General features: G+C 46.8%; 1 protein-coding gene across 3 annotated transcripts in view; it reads right to left on the minus strand.

The window, feature by feature from the left end:
- LOC130295874 (uncharacterized) overlaps nt 1-18,194 on the minus strand; it is a 464,016-nt gene that overhangs the window by 168,464 nt on the left and 277,358 nt on the right. The gene's annotated exons all lie outside the window — the stretch shown is intronic.

An 18,194-nucleotide genomic window follows, 5' to 3' on the forward strand; every position in this document is an offset into this window, starting at 1 on the left:
ATCTCCAAAAATACCCTTTTTTAATAATTATGCACTCTTCATTTGCTTTGGAAAAACAAACAGTTAAGTTGCCATATGCTGCTATCCTTTCATCGATTTGTGCTTCTACACCTATGTTCCCAAACCATCATACACTCATACTGTTCTCACTTTGCCAAGTTATCGGACAACCTGGCCCCAAAATTATGGATTATAAATGGATAGCAGCATAAGGGAAAAATACACATTTTGAACTCAAAAACCCATTTGAGTTTTTAAGTTCAAAATACAGGCCTACCTCCTCCCCTACAGCCTGCCTGTCAATCTCCAAAAATAGCCTTTTAATAATTATACGCTCCTCCTTTGCATTGAAAAAAAGCAAACAGTAAAGTTGCCAGATGCGGCCATCCTTTCATCCATTTGTCCTTCTGCATCTATTTTCCCAAACCACGCACTCATACTGTTATTATGTCGCCAAGTAATTAGACTACCTGGGCCAAAAATTATGGATTATAAAAGGATAGCAGCATAAGGGAAAAATACACATTTTGAACCCAAAAACCCATTGGAGTTTTTAAGTTCAAAATACAGGCCTACCTCCTCCCCTACAGCCTGCCTTTCCATCTCCAAAAATACCCTTTTTAATAATTATACGCTCCTCCTTTGCATTGAAAAAAAGCAAACAGTAAAGTTGCCAGATGCGGCCATCCTTTCATCCATTTGTCCTTCTGCATCTATTTTCCCAAACCATGCACTCATACTGTTATTATGTCGCCAAGTAATTAGACTACCTTGCCCAAAAATTATGGATTATAAAAGGATAGCAGCATTAGTGAAAAATACACATTTTGAACCCAAAAACCCATTTGAGTTTTTAAGTTCAAAATACAGGCCTACCTCCTCCCCTACAGCCTGCCTGTCCATCTCCAAAAATACAATTTTTAATAATTATACGCCTCTCCTTTGCATTGAAAAAAAGCAAACAGTAAAGTTGCCAGATGCGGCCATCCTTTCATCCATTTGTCCTTCTGCATCTATTTTCCCAAACCATGCACTCATACTGTTATTATGTCGCCAAGTAATTAGACTACCTGGCCCAAACATTATGAATTATAAAAGGATAGCAGCATTAGTGAAAAAAACACATTTTGAACCCAAAAACCCATTTGAGTTTTTAAGTTCTAAATACAGGCCTACCTCCTCCCCTACAGCCTGCCTGTCAATTCTCCAAAAATACGATTTTTAATAATTATACGCTTCTCCTTTGCATTGAAAAAAAGCAAACAGTAAAGTTGCCAGATGCGGCCATCCTTTCATCCATTTGTCCTTCTGCATCTATTTTCCCAAACCACGCACTCATACTGTTATTATGTCGCCAAGTAATTAGACTACCTTGCCCAAAAATTATGGATTATAAAAGGATAGCAGCATTAGTGAAAAAAACACATTTTGAACCCAAAAACCCATTTGAGTTTTTAAGTTCAAAATACAGGCCTACCTCCTCCCCTACAGCCTGCCTGTCCATCTCCAAAAATACAATTTTTAGTAATTATACGCTCCTCCTTTGCATTGAAAAAAAGCAAACAGTAAAGTTGCCAGATGCGGCCATCCTTTCATCCATTTGTCCTTCTGCATCTATTTTCCCAAACCATGCACTCATACTGTTATTATGTCGCCAAGTAATTAGACTACCTGGCCCAAAAATTATGGTTTATAAAAGGATAGCAGCATTAGTGAAAAATACACATTTTGAACCCAAAAACCCATTTGATTTTTTAAGTTCAAAATACAGGCCTACCTCCTCCCCTACAGCCTGCCTGTCCATCTCCAAAAATACCCTTTTTAATAATTATACGCTCCTCCTTTGCATTGAAAAAAAGCAAACAGTAAAGTTGCCAGATGCGGCCATCCTTTCATCCATTTGTCCTTCTGCACCTATTTTCCCAAACCATGCACTCATACTGTTATTATGTCGCCAAGTAATTAGACTACCTGGCCCAAAAATTATGATTATAAAAGGATAGCAGCATTAGTGAAAAATACACATTTTGAACCCAAAAACCCATTTGAGTTTTTAAGTTCAAAATACAGGCCTACCTCCTCCCCTACAGCCTGCCTGTCCATCTCCAAAAATACCCTTTTTAATAATTATACGCTCCTCCTTTGCATTGAAAAAAAGCAAACAGTAAAGTTGCCAGATGCGGCCATCCTTTCATCCATTTGTCCTTCTGCATCTATTTTCCCAAACCATGCACTCATACTGTTATTATGTCGCCAAGTAATTAGACTACCTGGCCCAAACATTATGAATTATAAAAGGATAGCAGCATTAGTGAAAAAAACACATTTTGAACCCAAAAACCCATTTGAGTTTTTAAGTTCAAAATACAGGCCTACCTCCTCCCCTACAGCCTGCCTGTCCATCTCCAAAAATACAATTTTTAATAATTATACGCTCCTCCTTTGCATTGAAAAAAAGCAAACAGTAAAGTTGCCAGATGCGGCCATCCTTTCATCCATTTGTCCTTCTGCATCTATTTTCCCAAACCATGCACTCATACTGTTATTATGTCGCCAAGTAATTAGACTACCTGGCCCAAAAATTATGGTTTATAAAAGGATAGCAGCATTAGTGAAAAATACAAATTTTGAACCCAAAAACCCATTTGAGTTTTTAAGTTCAAAATACAGGCCTACCTCCTCCCCTACAGCCTGCCTGTCCATCTCCAAAAATACCCTTTTAATAATTATACGCTCCTCCTTTGCATTGAAAAAAAGCAAACAGTAAAGTTGCCAGATGCGGCCATCCTTTCATTCATTTGTCCTTCTGCATCTATTTTCCCAAACCATGCACTCATACTGTTATTATGTCGCCAAGTAATTAGACTACCTTGCCCAAAAATTATGGATTATAAAAGGATAGCAGCATTAGTGAAAAATACACATTTTGAACCCAAAAACCCATTTGAGTTTTTAAGTTCAAAATACAGGCCTACCTCCTCCCCTACAGCCTGCCTGTCCATCTCCAAAAATACCCTTTTTAATAATTATACGCTCCTCCTTTGCATTGAAAAAAAGCAAACAGTAAAGTTGCCAGATGCGGCCATCCTTTCATCCATTTGTCCTTCTGCATCTATTTTCCCAAACCATGCACTCATACTGTTATTATGTCGCCAAGTAATTAGACTACCTGGCCCAAACATTATGAATTATAAAAGGATAGCAGCATTAGTGAAAAAAACACATTTTGAACCCAAAAACCCATTTGAGTTTTTAAGTTCAAAATACAGGCCTACCTCCTCCCCTACAGCCTGCCTGTCCATCTCCAAAAATACCCTTTTTAATAATTATACGCTCCTCCTTTGCATTGAAAAAAAGCAAACAGTAAAGTTGCCAGATGCGGCCATCCTTTCATCCATTTGTCCTTCTGCATCTATTTTCCCAAACCATGCACTCATACTGTTATTATGTCGCCAAGTAATTAGACTACCTGGCCCAAAAATTATGGATTATAAAAGGGTAGCAGCATAAGGGAACATTACCGTATTTATCGGGGTGTACCACGCATCGGCCTATAACACACACCCTCATTTTACCAAGGATATTTGGGTAAAATAATTTTTTTACCCAAATATCCTTCATAAAATGAGGGTGCGTGTGTGTGCATGTGTGTACCCCGATACACTGCTTCTCAACCCACAGAGCCCCCAGGAAAGGCAGGGGGAGAGAGACCGTCGCTGCCTGCTTCTCTCCCCCTGCCTTTCCTGGGGTCTAGAGCCCTGCTACCGCCGCTTCTCTCCCCCTGCTATCGGCGCCGCTGCCCCTTCTCTCCCCCTGGCTATCGGTGCTGCTGTCCCATTGCCAGCGCCGATAGCCAGGGGGAGAGAAGCGGCGCCGGTAATGGGGCAGCGATGTCGACAGACAGGGGGAAAGAAGGGGCAGCGGCACCCATTGCCGGCGCCGCTGCCCCGTTGCATCCCCCATCCCTAGTTGTATAATTACCTGTTGCCGGGGTCGGGTCCGAGCTGCTTCAGGCCTCTGTTGTGCGTCCCCTGCATCATTGCTATGCGTTGCGAGACGCAATGACGAGTGACGTCTCTCGTCATTGCGCCGTGCCATGCAAAGCATAGCAACGACGCAGGGAATGCACACCGGAGGCCTGAAGCAGCGCTGACCCGACCCCAGCAACAGGTAATTATACAACCGGGGATGGGGGAGGCAACGGGGCAGCGGCGGCGGCAATGGGTGTCGCTGCCCCTTCTTTCCCCCTGTCTGTCGACATCGCTGCCCCATTGCCGGCGCCGTTTCTCTCCCCCTGGCTATCGGTGCCGGCAATGGGGCAGCGGCACTGATAGCCAGGGGGAGAGAAGGGGCAGCAGCGCCGATAGCAGGGGTAACCATCATACACTCATACTGTTTTCACTTTGCCAAGTTATCGGACAACCTGGCCCCAAAATTATGGATTATAAAAGGATAGCAGCATAAGGGAAAAATACACATTTTGAACCCAAAAACCCATTTGAGTTTTTAAGTTCAAAATACAGGCCTACCTCCTCCCTATCAGCCTGCCTGTCCTTCTCCAAAAATACCCTTTTTTAATAATTATGCACTCTTCATTTGCTTTGGAAAAACAAACAGTTAAGTTGCCATATGCTGCTATCCTTTCATCGATTTGTGCTTCTACACCTATGTTCCCAAACTTGAAGCAGGAAACTTACTGTAAGCCTGCCCGTGTGAATGTACTCTGTACGTTCACATGGGAGGGGGGGCAAACCTCCAGCTGTTTCAAAACTACAATTCTCAGCATGTACTGACAGACCGTGCATGCTGGCAGTTGTACTTTTGCAACAGCTGGAGGCACACTGGTTGGAAAACCTTCAGTTAGGTTCTGTTACCTAACTCAGTATTTTCTAACCAGTGTGCCTCCAGCTGTTGCAAAACTACAACTCCCAGCATGTACTGATCGCCGAAGGGCATGCTGGGAGATGTAGTTATGCAATAGCTGGAGGTACGCAACTACAACTCCCAGCATGCCGAGACAGCTGATTGCTGTCAGGGCATGCTGGGATTTGCAGTTTTGCATCTGGAGGGCTACAGTTTTAGAGAACACTGCAAAGTGATCTCCAAACTGTGGTCCTCCAGCTGTTGCAAAACTACAATTCCCAGCATGCCCTGACAGCAAACAGTTGTTTGAGCATGCTAGGATTTGTAGTTTTGCAAGATCTGGAGGGCTACAGTTTAGGGACCACTATATAGTGGTCTCAAACTGTAGCCCTCCAGCTGTTGCAAAACTACATATTCCAGCATGCCCAAACAGCTGTCTGGGCATGCTGGGAGTTGTAGTTTTGCAACATCTGGAGGGCTACAGTTAGAGACCACTGTATAATGGTCAGCAAACTGTACCCTCCAGATGTTGCTAGGCAACTCACCGGCTTCTGTCGGATCCAGCCGCACGTCATCGCCGCCCGCCGATCTCCGTCGCCTGCAGCCTCCGACGCCCGCCCGGATGGGTAAGTGGATCTTCGGCGCCGGTCCCCGTCGTTTCCCCCGTCCTGCCACGCCTATTGTGGGAGGGCAGGACGGGGAAAACAAAAGTAAACCCCCCCCGCCCCCGATCTGCTATTGATGGTCGCGTCTAGACCACCAATAGCAGGGATAGGAGGGGTGGCACCCCCTGCCACCTCACTCCTATCGCTTCAGGAGGATCGTGGGTGTCTTAGACACCCCGCGATCCCCCTTACATTCCGGGTCACCGGGTCACTATAGACCCGTAATGACCCGGAATCGAGCAAATCGCAAGTGTGAATTCACTTGCGATTTGCCACGATCGCCGACATGGGGGGGGTCTGATGACCCCCCTGGGCATTTGCATGGGATGCCTGCTGAATGATTTCTGCAGGCATCCCGATCCGATCCCCGCCCGATGCACGGCGGGGACTAAAACTGCCCATGACGTAAATGTACGTCCCTGGTCCTTAAGACCCAGGGTGTCGGGAAGTACCGTTACGTCATGGGTCCTGTAGGGGTTAAAAGGATAGCAGCATAAGGGAAAAATACACATTTTGAACCCAAAAACCCATTCAAAATACAGGCCTACGTCCTCCCCTTCAGCCTGCCTGTCCATCTCCAAATATACCCTTTTTTAATAATTTTACGCTCCTCCTTTGCATTGAAAAAAAGCAAACAGTAAAGTTGCCATATGCAGCCATCCTTTCATTCATTTGTCCTTCTGCACCTATTTTCCGAAACCATGCACTCATACTGTTATCATGTCGCCAAGTTATTAGACTACCTGGCCCAAAAATTATGGATTATAAAAGGGTAGCAGCATAAGGGAAAATTAGTGTATTTATCGGGGTGTACCACGCACCGGCCTATAACACGCACCCTCATTTTACCAAGGATATTTGGGTAAAAAAAGTTTTTTACCCAAATATCCTTCATAAAATGAGGGTGCGTGTGTGTGCATGTGTATACCCCGATACACTGCTTCTCACCCCACAGAGCCCCCAGGAAAGGCAGGGGGAGAGAGGCCGTCGCTGCCTGCTTCTCTCCCCCTGCCTTTCCTGGGTTCTAGAGCCCTGCTACCGCCGCTTCTCTCCCCCTGCTCTCGGCGCCGCTGCCCCTTCTCTCCCCCTGGCTATCGGTGCCGCTGTCCCATTGCCAGAGCCGATAGCCAGGGGGAGAGAAGCGGCGCCGGCAATGGGGCAGCGGCACCGATAGCCAGGGGGAGATAACGGGCAGCGGACCCATTGCCGGCGCCGCTGCCCCGTTGCATCCCCCATCCCTAGTTGTATAATTACCTGTTGCCGGGGTCGGGTCCGCGCTGCTTCAGGCCTCCGGTGTGCATCCCCTGCATCATTGCTATGCGTTGCGAGACGCAATGACTAGTGATGTCACCGGAGGCCTGAAGCAGCGCTGACCCGACCCCAGCAACAGGTAATTATACAACTGGGGATGGGGGAGGCAACGGGGCAGCGGCGCCGGAAATGGGTGCCGCTGCCCCTTCTTTCCCCCTGTCTGTCGACGCTGCTGCCCCATTGCGGCGCCGTTTCTCTCCCCCTGGCTATCGGCGCCGGCAATGGGGCAGCGGCACTGATAGCCAGGGGGAGAGAAGGGGCAGCAGCGCCGATAGCAGGGGTAACCATCATACACTCATACTGTTTTCACTTTGTCAAGTTATCGGACAACCTGGCAAACAGCAAACAGTAAAGTTGCCATATGCAGCCATCCTTTCATTCATTTGTCCTTCTGCACCTATTTTCCGAAACCATGCACTCATACTGTTATCATGTCGCCAAGTTATTAGACTACCTGGCCCAAAAATTATGGATTATAAAAGGGTAGCAGCATAAGGGAAAATTAGTGTATTTATCGGGGTGTACCACGCACCGGCCTATAACACGCACTCTCATTTTACCAAGGATATTTGGGTAAAAAAAGTTTTTTACCCAAATATCCTTCATAAAATGAGGGTGCGTGTGTGTGCATGTGTATACCCCAATACACTGCTTCTCACCCCACAGAGCCCCCAGGAAAGGCAGGGGGAGAGAGGCTGTTGCTACATGCTTCTCTCCCCCTGCCTTTCCTGGGTTCTAGAGCCCTGCTACCGCCGCTTCTCTCCCCCTGCTCTCGGCGCCGCTGCCCCTTCTCTCCCCCTGGCTATCGGTGCCGCTGTCCCATTGCCAGAGCCGATAGCCAGGGGGAGAGAAGCCGCGCCGGCAATGGGGCAGCGGCACCGATAGCCAGGGGGAGATAACGGGCAGCGGACCCATTGCCGGCGCCGCTGCCCCGTTGCATCCCCCATCCCTAGTTGTATAATTACCTGTTGCCGGGGTCGGGTCCGCGCTGCTTCAGGCCTCCGGTGTGCGTCCCCTGCATCATTGCTATGCGTTGCAAGACGCAATGACTAGTGATGTCACTGGCGGCCTGAAGCAGCGCTGACCTGACCCCAGCATCAGGTAATTGTACAACTGGGGATGGGGGAGGCAACGGGGCAGCGGCGCCGGCAATGGGTGCCGCTGCCCCTTCTTTGCCCCTGTCTGTCGACGCCGCTGCCCCATTGCCAGCGCCGTTTCTCTCCCCCTGGCTATCGGCGCCGGCAATGGGGCAGCGGCACTGATAGCCAGGGGGAGAGAAGGGGCAGCAGCGCCGATAGCAGGGGTAACCATCATACACTCATACTGTTTTCACTTTGTCAAGTTATCGGACAACCTGGCCCCAAAATTATGGATTATAAAAGGATAGCAGCATAAGGGAAAAATACACATTTTGAACCCAAAAACCCATTTGAGTTTTTAAGTTCAAAATACAGGCCTACCTCCTCCCCATCAGCCTGCCTGTCCATCTCCAAAAATACCCTTTTTTAATAATTATGCACTCTTCATTATCTTTGGAAAAACAAACAGTTAAGTTGCCATATGCTGCTATCCTTTCATCGATTTGTGCTTCTACACCTATGTTCCCAAACCATCATACACTCATACTGTTTTCACTTTGCCAAGTTATCGGACAACCTGGCCCCAAAATTATGGATTATAAAAGGATAGCAGCATAAGGTAAAAATACACATTTTGAACCCAAAAACCCATTTGAGTTTTTAAGTTCAAAATACAGGCCTACCTCCTCCCCATCAGCCTGCCTGTCCATCTCCAAAAATACCCTTTTTTAATAATTATGCACTCTTCATTTGCTTTGGAAAAACAAACAGTTAAGTTGCCATATGCTGCTATCCTTTCATCGAATTGTGCTTCAACACCTATGTTCCAAAACCATCATACACTCATACTGTTCTCGCTTTAACAAGTTATCGGAGTACCTAGCCCCAAAATTATGGATTTTAAAAGGATATCAGCATAAGGGAAAAATACACATTTTGAACCCAAAAACCCATTCAAAATACAGGCCTACGTCCTCCCCTTCAGCCTGCCTGTCCATCTCCAAATATACCCTTTTTAATAATTTTACGCTACTCCTTTGCATTGAAAAAAAGCAAAGAGTAAAGTTGCCATATGCAGCCATCCTTTCATCCATTTGTCCTTCTGCACCTATTTTCCGAAACCATGCACTCATACTGTTATCATGTCGCCAAGTTATTAGACTACCTGGCCCAAAAATTATGGATTATAAAAGGGTAGCAGCATAAGGGAAAATTACCGTATTTATCGGGGTGTACCAAGCACCGGCCTATAACACGCACCCTCATTTTACCAAGGATATTTGGGTAAAAAAAGTTTTTCACCCAAATATTCTTCATAAAATGAGGGTGTGTGTGTGTGCATGTGTATACCCCGATACACTGTTTCTCACCCCACAGAGCCCCCAGGAAAGGCAGGGGGAGAGAGGCCGTCGCTGCCTGCTTCTCTCCCCCTGCCTTTCCTGGGGTCTAGAGCCCTGCTACCGCCGCTTCTCTCCCCCTGCTCTCGGCGCCGCTGCCCCTTCTCTCCCGCTGGCTATCGGTGCCGCTGTCCCATTGCCAGAGTCGATAGCCAGGGGTAGAGAAGCGGCACCGGCAATGTGGCAGCGGCACCGATAGCCAGGGGGAGATAAGGGGCAGCGGACCCATTGCCGGCGCCGCTGCCCCGTTGCATCCCCCATCCCTAGTTGTATAATTACCTGTTGCCGGGGTCGGGTCCTCGCTGCTTCAGGTCTTCGGTGTGCGTCCCCTGCATCATTGCTATGCGTTGCGAGACGCAATGACGAGTGACGTCACTCGTCATTGCGCCGCGCCATGCAGCACATAGCAATGACGCAGGGGATGCACACCGGAGGCCTGAAGCAGCACTGACCCGACCCCAGCAACAGGTAATTATACAACCGGGGATGGGGGAGGCAACAGGGCAACGGGGCAGCGGCACCGGCAATGGGTGCCGCTGCCCCTTCTTTCCCCCTGTCTGTCGACGCCGCTGCCCCATTGCCGGCGCCGTTTCTCTCCCCCTGGCTATCGGCGCCGGCAATGGGGCAGCGGCACTGATAGCCAGGGGGAGAGAAGGGGCAGCAGCGCCGATAGCAGAGGTAACCATCATACACTCATACTGTTTTCACTTTGCCAAGTTATCGGACAACCTGGCATCAAAATCATGGATTATAAAAGGATAGCAGCATAAGGGAAAAATACACATTTTGAACCCAAAAACCCACTTGAGTTTTTAAGTTCAAAATACAGGCCTACCTCCTCCCCATCAGCCTGCCTGTCCATCTCCAAAAATACCCTTTTTTAATAATTATGCACTCTTCATTTGCTTTGGAAAAACAAACAGTTAAGTTGCCATATGCTGCTATCCTTTCATCGATTTGTGCTTCTACACCTATGTTCCCAAACCATCATACACTCATACTGTTTTCACTTTGCCAAGTTATCGGACAACCTGGCCCCAAAATTATGGATTATAAAAGGATAGCAACATAAGGGAAAAATACACATTTTGAACCCAAAAACCCATATGAGTTTTTAAGTTCAAAATACAGGCCTACCTCCTCCCTTTCAGCCTGCCTGTCCATCTCCAAAAATACCTTTTTTAATAATTATACACTCTTCGTTTGCTTTGGAAAACAAACAGTTAAGTTGCCATATACTGCTATCCTTTAATCGATTTGTGCTTCTACACCTATATTCCCAAACCATCATACACTCATACTGTTTTCACTTTGCCAAGTTATCGGACAACTTGGCCCCAAAATGATGGATTATAAAAGGATAGCAGCATGAGGGAAAAATACATATTTTGAACCCAAAAACCCATTTGAGTTTTTAAGTTCAAAATACAGGCCTACCTCCTCCCCATCAGCCTGCCTGTCCATCTCCAAAAATACCCTTTTCAATAATTATAAGCTCCTCCACTGCATTGAAAAAAATCAAACAGTAAACTTGCCATATGCGGCCATCCTTTCATCGAATTGTGCTTCAACACCTATGTTCCAAAACCATCATACACTCATACTGTTTAAACTTTAACAAGTTATCGGAGTACCTAGCCCCAAAATTATGGATTTTAAAAGGATAGCCAAAAACCCATTCAAAATACAGGCCTACGTCCTCCCCTTCAGCCTGCCTGTCCATCTCAGAATATACCCTTTTTAATAATTTTACGCTCCTCCTCTGCATTGAAAAAAAGCAAACAGTAAAGTTGCCATATGCAGCCATCCTTTCATCCATTTGTCCTTCTGCACCTATTTTCCGAAACCATGCACTCATACGGTTATCTAGTCGCCAAGTTATTAGACTACCTGGCCCAAAAATTATGGATTATAAAAGGGTAGCAGTATAAGGGAAAATTACCGTATTTATCGGGGTGTACCACGCACCGGCCTATAACACGCACCCTCATTTTACCAAGGATATTTGGGTAAAAAAAGTTTTTTACCCAAATATCCTTCATAAAATGAGGGTGCGTGTGTGCATGTGTATACCTCGATACACTGCTTCTCACCCCACAGAGCCCCCAGGAAAGGCAGGGGGAGAGAGGCCGTCGCTGCCTGCTTCACTCCCCCTGCCTTTCCTGGGGTCTAGAGCCCTGCTACCGCCGCTTCTCTCCCACTGCTATCGGCGCCGCTGCCCCTTCTCTCCCGCTGGCATTGCCAGCGCCGATAGCCAGGGGGAGAGAAGCGGCGCCGGCAATGGGGCAACGGCACCGATAGCCAGGGGGGGATAAGGGGCAGCGGCACCCATTGCCGGCGCCGCTGCCCTGTTGCCTCCCCCATCCCTAGTTGTATAATTACCTGTTGCCGGGGTCGGGTCCGCGCTGCTTCAGGCCTCCGGTGTGCGTCCCCTGCATCATTGCTATGCGTTGCGAGACGCAATGACGAGTGACGTCTCTCGTCATTGCGCCGCGCCATGCAGCGCATAGCAACGACGCAGGGGATGCACACCGGAGGCCTGAAGCAGCACTGACCCGACCCCAGCAACAGGTAATTATACAACCGGGGATGGGGGAGGCAACGGGGCAGCGGCGCCTGCAATGGGTGTCGCTGCCCCTTCTTTCCCCCTGTCTGTCGACGCCGCTGCCCCATTGCCGGCGCCGTTTCTCTCCCCCTGGCTATCGGCGCCGGCAATGGGGCAGCGGCACTGATAGCCAGGGGGAGAGAAGGGGCAGCAGCGCCGATAGCAGGGGTAACCATCATACACTCATACTGTTTTCACTTTGCCAAGTTATCGGACAACCTGGCCCCAAAATTATGGATTATAGAAGGATAGCAGCATAAGGGAAAAATACACATTTTGAACCCAAAAACCCATTTGAGTTTTTAAGTTCAAAATACAGGCCTACCTCCTCCCCTACAGCCTGCCTGTCCATCTCCAAAAATACCCTTTTTTAATAATTATACGCTCCTCCTTTGCATTGAAAAAAAGCAAACAGTAAAGTTGCCAGATGCGGCCATCCTTTCATCCATTTGTCCTTCTGCATCTATTTTCCCAAACCATGCACTCATACTGTTATTATGTCGCCAAGTAATTAGACTACTTGGCCCAAAAACTATGGATTATAAAAGGGTAGCAGCATAAGGGAACATTACCGTATTTATCGGGGTGTTCCACGCACCGGCCTATAACACGCACCCTCATTTTACCAAGGATATTTGAGTAAAAAAAGTTTTTTACCCAAATATCATTCATAAAATGAGGGTGCGTGTGTGTGCATGTGTATACCCCGATACACTGCTTCTCACCCCACAGAGCCCCCAGGAAAGGCAGGGGGAGAGAGGCCGTCGCTGCCTGCTTCTCTCCCCCTGCCTTTCCTGGGGTCTAGAGCCCTGCTACCGCCGCTTCTCTCCCCCTGCTATCGGCGCCGCTGCCCCTTCTCTCCCCCTGGCTATCGGTGCCGCTGTCCCATTGCCAGCGCCGATAGCCAGGGGGAGAGAAGCGGTGCCGGCAATTGGGCAGCTGCACCGATAGCTAGGGGGAGATAAGGGGCAGCGGCACCCATTGCCGTCGCCGCTGCCCCGTTGCCTCCCCCATCCCTAGTTGTATAATTACCTGTTGCCGGGGTCGGGTCCGTGCTGCTTCAGGCCTCCGGTGTGCATCCCCTACATCATTGCTATGCATTGTGAGACGCAATGACGAGTGATGTCACTCGTCATTGCGCCGCGCCATGCAGCGCATAGCAACGACGCAGGGGATGCACCCCGGAGGCCTGAAGCAGCGCTGATCCGACCCCAGCAACAGGTAATTATACAACCGGGGATGGGGGAGGCAACGGGGAAGCGGCGCCGGCAATGGGTGCCGCTGCCCCTTCTTTCTTTCTTTCTACCTCCTCCCCTACAGCCTGCCTGTCCATCTCCAAAAATACCCTTTTTAATAATTATACGCTCCTCCTTTGCATTGAAAAAAAGCAAACAGTAAAGTTGCCAGATGCGGCCATCCTTTCATCCATTTGTCCTTCTGCATCTATTCTCCCAAACCATGCACTCATACTGTTATTATGTCGCCAAGAAATTAGACTACCAGGCCCAAAAATTATGGATTATAAAAGGATAGCAGCATTAGTGAAAAATACACATTTTGAACCCAAAAACCCATTTGAGTTTTGAAGTTCAAAATACAGGCCTACCTCCTCCCCTTCAGCCTGCCTGTCCATCTCCAAAAATACCTTTTTTAATAATTATACACTCTTCGTTTGCTTTGGAAAACAAACAGTTAAGTTGCCATATGCTGCTATCCTTTAATCGATTTGTGCTTCTACACCTATGTTCCCAAACCATCATACACTCCTACTGTTTTCACTTTGCCAAGTTATCGGACAACCTGGCCCCAAAATTATGGATTATAAAAGGATAGCAGCATGAGGGAAAAATATACATTTTGAACCCAAAAGCCCATTTCAGTTTTTAAGTTCAAAATACAGGCCTACCTCCTCCCCTACAGCCTGCCTGTCCATCTCCAAAAATACCCTTTTTAATAATTATAAGCTACTTCACTGCATTGAAAAAAATCAAACAGTAAACTTGCCATATGCGGCCATCCTTTCATCGAATTGTGCTTCAACACCTATGTTCCAAAACCATCATACACTCATACTGTTCTCACTTTAACAAGTTATCGGAGTACCTAGCCCCAAAATTATGGATTTTAAAAGGATAGCAGCATAAGGGAAAAATACACATTTTGAACCCAAAAATCCATTTGAGTTTTTAAGTTCAAAATACAGGCCTACCTCCTCCCCTTCAGCCTGCCTGTCCATCTCTAAAAATAGCCTTTTCCGAAATCATCCTACACTAATACTGTGCTCTTGCCGCAAAGTTTTTGGTCTACCTTTCCCAAAAATTATGGATTATATAAGGGTAGCAGCATATGGTAAAATTACACATTTTGAACCCAAAAACACATGAGGGTTTTCAAGTTCAAAATGTAGGCCTCCTCCTCCCCTTCAGCCTTCCTCTCCATCTCCAAAATTGGACTTTTTGCCAATTTTACACTCCTTTGCTGTGAAAAAAGTATCCATATGTTGCCATCCTTTCATCCATTTGTCCTTCTACACAGATTTTCCCAAACCATCCTACACTCTTCTCATTTCATCAAATTATCAGAATACCTGGCCCAAAAAATTATGGATTATGAAAGGGTAGAAGCATAATGGAAAATTACATATTTTGAACACAAAAACCCATTTGAGTTTTTAAGTTCAAAATACAGGCCTACTTTCTCCCCGTCAGCCTGCCTGTCCATCTTTAAAGGGGTACTCCGGTGAAAAACTTTTTTTTTTAAATCAACTGGTGCCAGAAAGTTAAACAGATTTGTAAATGACTTCTATTAAAAAAATATTAATCCTTCCTGTACTTATTAGCTGCTGAATACTACAGCAAAAATTATTTTCTTTTTGAAACACAGAACTGTCTGCTGACATCACGAGCACAGTGCTCTCTGCTGACATCTCTGTCCATTATGAACTGTCCAGAACAGCATATGTTTGCTATGGGGATTTCCTTTTACCCTGGACAGTTCCTAAAATGGAAAGAGATGTCAGCAGAGACCACTGTGCTCATGATGTCAGCAGAATTTTCACTGTAGTATTCAGCAGTTGTCAGCAGAATTTCCACCGTAGTATTCAGCAGAAAAAAGTTTTTCACCGGAGTACCCCTTTAACTCCTTGGGGACGGAGCCCATTATAACCCTAAGGACGGGAGCATTTTTTGCAATTCTGACCACTGTCACTTTAAGCATTAATAACTCTGGGATGCCTTTACTTTTCATTCTGATTCTGAGATTGTTTTTTTGTGACATATTTTACTTTATGTTAGTGGTAATTTTTTGTCGATTCTTGCATCATTTCTTGGTGAAAAATTCCAAAATTTGATGAAAAAATTTAAAATGTAGCATTTTTCTAACTTTGAAGCTCTCTGCTTGTAAGGAAAACAGACATTCCAAATAAATTATATATTGATTTACAAATACAATATGTCTACTTTATGTTTGCATCATAAAGTTGACATGTTTTTACTTTTGGAAAACATCAGAGGGCTTAAAAGTTCAGAAGCAATTTTTCAGGGGCCAGTTCAGTTTTGAAGTGGATTTGAAGGGCCTTCATATTAGAAATACCCCATAAATAACCCCATTATAAAAACTGCACCCCTCAAAGTATTCAAAATGACATTCAGTAAGTTTGTTAACCCTTTAGGTGTTTCACAGGAATAGCAGCAAAGTGAAGGAGAAAATTCAAAATCTTCATTTTTTACACTCGCATGTTCTTGTAGACCCAGTTTTTGAAATTTTACAAGGGGAAATAGGAGAAAAAGCCCCCCAAAATGTGTAACCCAATTTCTCTCAAGTATGGAAATGCCTCATATGTGTATTTCAAGTGTTCGGCGGGCGCAGTAGAGGGCTCAGAAGGGAAGGAGCGACAATGGGATTTTGGAGAGTGAATTTTGCTGAAATGGTTTTTGGGGGCATGTCACATTTAGGAAGCCCCTATGGTGCCAGAACAGCAAAAAAACAAAACACATGGCATACTATTTTGGAAACTACACCTTTCAAGGCACATAACAAGGGGTCCAGTGAGCCTTAACACCCCACAGGTGTTTGAAGACTTTTTTGTTAAATTCAGATGTGTAAATGAAAAAAAAAAAGTGCATTTTTTTTCCCCAAATGTACCATTTCTACAAAGGGTAATGGGAGAAAAATCCCCCCAAAATTTGTAACACAATTTCTCCCGAGCACAGAGATACCCCATATGTGGCCCTAAACTGTTGTCTTGAAATACGACAGGGCTCTGAAGTGCGCATTTGAGGCCTGAATAAGGAATTTTCAATAGGGGCGGACCCGGTTACAAGGACGGGGCTTGTCTCCACCAAAACCCTACAGCAGTGTTTCCCAAACAGGGTGCCTCCAGCTGTTGCAAGACTCACAGCCTGTCAGGACAGTCTATGGCTGTCCGGCAACACTGGGAGTTGTGGTTTTGCAACAGCTGGAGGCGCCATTTAGGAAACACTGCCGTATGAGACGTTTTTCATTTTTATTGGGGGGGGGGGCAACGTGTAAGGGGGTGTATATGTAGCGTTTTATTTTTTATTATTTGTTAGTGTAGTGTTTTTAGGGTACATTCACACAGGCAGGGGTTCACAATAAGTTTCCTTGAAGGAAACCCACTGTAGATCCGCCTGTGTGAATGTACCCTGTACATTCACATGGGGGGGGGCCCCAAACCTTCAGCGGTGGCAAAATGACAACTCCCAGAATGCACTGACAGACCGTACATGCTGGGAGTTGTAGTTTTACAACAGCTGTAGGCACACTGGTGGGGAATCACTGAGTTAGGAAACAGACTCTAGCTCAGTGTTTCCCAACCAGTGTGCCTACAGCTGTTGCAAAACTACAATTCCCAGCGTGGCCAGACAGTCAGGGATGCTGGGCATGTAGTTCTGCAATATCTGGCCCTTCAGATGTTGCAGAACTACAACTCCCAGCATGCCTGGACAGTCTGGGCATGCTAGGAGTTGTAGTTATGCAACAACTGGGGAAGAACAGTTTGGAGACCGCTAAGTAGTGGCCTCCAAACTGTAGCCCTCCAGATGTTGCAAAACTACAACTCCAAGCATGCCCAGACTGTCCAGGCATGTTGGGAGTTGTAGTTCTGCAACATCTGAAGGGCTAGATATTGCAGAACTACACGCCCAGCATCCCTGACTGTCTGGGCATGCTGGGAGTTGTAGTTTTGCAACATCTGGAGGGCTACAGTTTGGAGACCACCATATAGTGGTCTCCAAACTGTGCCACTTCAGATGTTGCAAAACTACAACTCTCAGCATGCCCAGACAGTCAGTGCATGCTGAAAGTTGTAGTTTTGCAACATCTGGAGGACCACAGTTTAGAGACCACTACACAGTGGTCTCCCAACTGTGACCCTCCAGATGTTGCAAAACTACAACTCCCAGCATGCCCAGACAGCCTTTGGCTGTGTGGGCATGCTGGGAGTTGTAGTTTTGCAGCTAATAGAAGGCCACAGTGAAGATCACTTATCGCGATCTTCACTGCAGCCTTCTCCGCCGCACTTTCCGGCCGCCGCTCTTCCTGCTTGCGCCACTGCTACAGGATGCCGCCTCCGAAGGTCCGGGTAAGTCGGGTCATGCTCCCCCCTCTCCGCCCGTGTTCCCCCGCTCTGTACCGACTTCCGATCGGTGGCCAGAGCGGGGGAAATTAACTCTAACCCCCCGCCCCCCTCCTGCCATTGGTGGTCAGCCTGACCGACCAATGGCAGAGGATAGGAGGGGGTGGCAACACTGCCACCTCGCTCCTATCCTTTAGGCTGGTCGGAGTTGGCTCTGACAGCTCCGGTCAGTCTTATTTTACGGGAGATCGGGTCTGAATTGACTTGCGATTTGCTGCGATTGCCAATATGGGGGGGGGGGGGGTCTAAGGACCCCCCTAGGCATTGCCACGGGATGCCTGCTGATAGATATCAGCAGTCATCATGGTCCGATCAGCGCCAGGCGAGCGGCAGTGATCGGAAATGCCGAGGGCGTATGGATACGCCCTCCGCCCTTAAGTGACGGGACGCGAGGGCTTATGCATACGGAGTTAAAAATAGCCTTTTTCCCAAACCATCCTACACTTTTTTCGTGTAAACCGATGACCTGAACCTAAAAATTATCAATATTGCCAAGTCAAAAATGATAAAGATGGCTAAGTCATCGGACTACTTGGCCCAAAAATTATTGAATATAAAAGGATAGTAGCATAAGGGAAAATTACATATTTTGAACTCAATACTTATGTGGGTATTTGT

The sequence above is a fragment of the Hyla sarda genome, chromosome 11 (assembly GCF_029499605.1).
Source record: "Hyla sarda isolate aHylSar1 chromosome 11, aHylSar1.hap1, whole genome shotgun sequence".
NCBI lineage: Eukaryota > Metazoa > Chordata > Amphibia > Anura > Hylidae > Hyla > Hyla sarda.